Genomic DNA, 4295 nt, shown 5'->3' with positions numbered 1-4295 from the left:
GCACCCCCCTTCACATATTTGTCCTCACCTTCTTTATAGCACCCCTTTCACATAACTGTCCTCACCCCCTTTATAGCACCCCCTTCACATAACTGTCCTCCCCCATTTTATTGCACCACTCATTCACACTGCAGTCCCCAGCCCCCCTTAACATTCCTGTCCTCACCCCCTTTATAGCAACCCCCGATATTGCTGTGCTCATCCCCTTTTTTTAAAACCCCCCTTCACACTGCAGTCTCCAGCCCCCTTCACAATTCAGTTCGCACCCCCTTTGTAGAACCCCATCCCCCTTCATATCACTCCCCTACATTTCTGCCCTGCCTCTTTGATATCACCCTTCTTTCCCTCTTTACGTCAGCAGTGCCCTCTTCCCTGTCCTACCTTTCACAGTAGACAGCAGCTGACATCGGAGGCACAGCAGCTGACATCGGAAGTGCAGCAAAGAGATGGATGGAGGGCGGGACCTGCCCCAGTTAACTGATTAGTTGCTAGAATACAGGGCAGTTCTAGCAACCAATTAGTTAACTGTACCAGCCCCCGTCCTTCGTGCATCACTGCGCTGCTCCTCAGATGTTAGCTCTGTAAAGACAGAGCTGCAGCAGCAGCAGTGGAGGGAAAAAAAAACAGATCCTAAATGGCACGACTGCGGCGGGGCTGGACGGAACATTGATTGGGTTCGGACTTGGCCCACGGTCCACCATTTAGTGATGCCTGCTATAAGGTATATTTAATAAGAGTACCATGGCAAGTACCATTAACACATGTACATTTTACTTGTCTTCAGGCTTGTTGAAGCAATAAGTCAGACAACATTTTCCACAGTAGTGCCTGTCGAAGTGACTGGCCATGAAGACACCAGCACCGCACTCATCAGATGGACATTCACGCCTCAAGTGGTGGATTTTGCCATTCTCATCAACCTTGTAGTACTTGAGCACAGCAAGCTTGACCTTCTTTCGCTTATGCTTGTTCTTCTTGGGGGTGGTGGAAGACTTCTTCTTCCTCTTCTTAGCACCACTACGGAGCCTCAGCACCAGGTGAAGTCTGGACTCCTTCTGAATGTTACTTTGTATAATCTAAGAGTGTGCGGCCATCTTCAAGCTGCTTGCCAGCGAAGATCAACCTCTGCTGATCAGGAGGAATACCTTCCTTGCCCTCAATCTTAGCCTTGACATTTTCAATAGTATCAGAGGGCTCGACCTCGAGGGTGATGGTCTTCCCTGTCAGCGTTTTCACGAAGATCTGCATGGTGATGGCGGATCCACCTCCTGCTAATGGCGGATCCTGGAGAGAGCAGCAAGTACCATTACAGTAACATCCTTGGTTAAACCCCCCAGATCCTATCTGCTTAAGTTTGGATGAGATATTGATGTATGCATGTGCCCTGGTTTTCTTCTACAATTTAGAAATATACTGATAAATTAACTAACATATAGGATGCTTAAATTGGTACTTAGATATGTTTAAATGTCTGTGTGGATGCAAAGTGGTCCTAAGTGTGCACATCACACCAGTATCAGTACCAAGTCATACTTCCAAACATGAGAAGATAAAATGCGTATCGAACACAAAACTCCAGTGACAGTGTAATCACACCTCTATGGTTGGAAATCTGATGTGTTTCAGGAGGCACACTCTCTTCTTTAGAGCTGATCCAACTGAATGAGGCCACCATTTACATACTGTTTCAAAGCTAAGATCCCTCTCTTCCAACAGCTGCACAGGGCGGGACCATACAAAATCAAGAGCAAAGGAGATTGATTGGCAAACAGCCTCAGATAGTGCTCTATCCATGTTCTATGTATTACCAGTGGGGTATACTATAGCGTTTAAGACTTCTTGTAAGTGTCTTGTTTTCTTCATGCGCTTACTTTTTCCATCTGTGAGATGCAAAGGATATCTCTTGGGGGTGCGTGCAGTCCCTAAAACACACATTAACTCCCTTGGCCCAAAATACAACTTCCCGTTCCGAAAGCCAGAAGCACTTTGTGTGACAACCCACTGGATGGGATCGCAAAAGGGTGTCCCTAGGAGCTGGGGGTGAGGCTTTAAAAATGTACTTTGTCCCCCAATATGACGTGCGGCGGAGCCGGAAGTTGTTTTGCAGGCCAAGAGGTTAGTGTGCATTCCAGGGATGTAAGTTGGGACTCCTAAGACAGACTCTGATATAAGCGAAGAATTGAAAGTAAACATCACTCGTTTAAATATTAATCATTGATTAAAAATTAAAGATTTTTTGGCTAGTGAGCATTAGTAAAATATACGATGTGGCCCTCATACTGATAAGTTTGGAGACCCCTGAGCCAAAGAGGGCAGGGGTGGCTTATTTGTAAAGCATGTTACAAATATGTAGTGATGGGCTGAAATCACACCAGAACATCTCGAACATAGAAAAATTCTAGCGAACATGTGAACTGTATTAAAGTCTATGGGACACAAACATGAAAAATCAAAAGTCCTAATTTTAAAGGCTTATATACAAGATATTGCCATAAAAAGTGTATAGGGACCTGGGTACTGTCCTGGGGGACATGTATCAATGCAAAAAAATGTTTTTAAAACAATCATTTTTACAGGAGCAGCAATTTTAACCTCCCTGGCGGTCTGATTATGTCCAGATTTCTGTGCTAAAAGCGGTACATTGTTTTGCATAGAAATCTGTTGTTTTACATTTTAAAACTCACCCTCCCCTGCGATCCCCCACTGTTCTCCCCCGCCAGAACCCCCCCCCCCGCCATCGTTCCGCTGTCCTCCGGCTGTGTGCTCGGCCGATGCCGGCACCTGTCTTCCTGTTCCCTTCCCTGCGAGCGTTGCGACGCAAGGGGGTGGAACCGGCGGCAAATTCAAATTCAGGATTTCACCTGGTGGCTTTTCTAGTGCCCTGCCTGTGCTTTTCTAGTTCTTTGTGCCTGGAAAATTGAGAACGACCATGGCGTCCAAAAAGCATTCTTTTTGCGCAAAATCGCTTTTAGACGAACTGGAAAATAGCGATAGCGAAACTGAGTTACTTGAAGAACTGAGCGATAGCGATTTGTGGAAAAATTTGTCATCAGGTACGGAAAGTGACGACAGCTATGATTCTGATGTCTCTTTCTGGCACATAGCTTAGTTGGAAATTCTGAAGAATCATTTGATATACTTTACAAATTCCACAAGCTATGTGCCAGAAAGAGACATCAGAATCGTCGCTGACGTCACTTTCCATACCCGATGACGAATTTTCCCACGAATCGCTATCGCTCAGTTCTTCAAGTAACTCTGTTTTGCTGTTGCTGTTTTCCAGTTTATCTAAAAGTGCTTTTACGCAAAAAAAAACAAAAAAAAAAACGCTTTTTGGACACAATGGTCGTTCAAAATTTTCCAGGCACAAAGCACTGGAAAAGCACAGGCAGGGCACTGGAAAAGTCACCAGTTGCAATCCTGTGCTGAAATGGCATGATACAGTATAATCCGTTAGGATCACAGCTTTGTATCATGTCATTTAGTGTTTTGACACTTTTGAATTTGCAACGCATGCAGGGAGGGAACTCGGGAATACCGCCAGGGAGGTTAATGTGCCTGTAAAGTGGCGCATCTGTACGATGTATGTAGCCTGTTGCAGCAATACTGACATTTACAAAAAATTTAATTTAAACTTGGTCGCGGCTGTAATGTATTGTCAGCTCCTGGCAATACAGATAAAAAAAAAGAAAAAAATGGCGAAGGGTCCCCCCTAAGTCCATACCAGGCCCACGCCAAAATTGAAAAAAAAAAACAGATCAATACCGAGCAATATCCGAGCAAGCAGCCTGGCAGGTCAGGAAAGGGGAAAGGACAAGCGAGCCCCCCCACCCTCCTGAACTATACCAGGCCACATGCCCTCAACATGGAGACAAGGGCCTCTTCCCAACAACCCTGGGCTGTGGTTGCCAGGGTCTGCAGGTGGGTGGATTATCAGAATCTGGAAGCCCCCTTTACAAGGGGGCCCTAAGTTCCTGGCCCGGCTCCTATGTGAAGGGGTATCGGGTACATTGTTCCAGTACATATTTACCAAAAAAGTGTAAAAACCACAGAACACAGTTTTTGACAAATCCTTTATTAAAAGGAAAAAAAACATTGTGTCCCTCAATGTAAATCCATCGTCAGTCACGATGCCCACCAGACCCGAAAAATAGAAAAACATTTAAAAACGCCTCCGCCTCTTCTGAGGCTACCCACCGTATGCAAGGGGCGTGGCAACCGATTACTTCACCCGGTGGCACTGCCCCCTTCTGACGTCACGTGACTCCATGTGACATCAGAAGGGGTGGTGCCAC

The 4295-nt window shown here is 45.8% G+C and overlaps 1 pseudogene across 1 annotated transcript; it reads right to left on the bottom strand.

Moving 5' to 3' along the window:
- Positions 1-753: 753 nt before the first annotated feature.
- Positions 754-1288, bottom strand: LOC309568457 (ubiquitin-ribosomal protein eS31 fusion protein-like; annotated as a pseudogene). Its single transcript has one exon. The product of its transcript is annotated as a ubiquitin-ribosomal protein eS31 fusion protein-like (transcript).
- Between the last annotated feature and the right edge of the window lie 3007 nt (positions 1289-4295).

Source organism: Pelophylax lessonae (assembly GCF_965119305.1).
Source record: "Pelophylax lessonae genome assembly, chromosome: 12".
Classification (NCBI taxonomy): domain Eukaryota; kingdom Metazoa; phylum Chordata; class Amphibia; order Anura; family Ranidae; genus Pelophylax; species Pelophylax lessonae.
The sequence above is the reverse complement of the archived record's forward strand: the minus strand, read 5'-3'. Positions and strand labels throughout refer to the sequence as shown.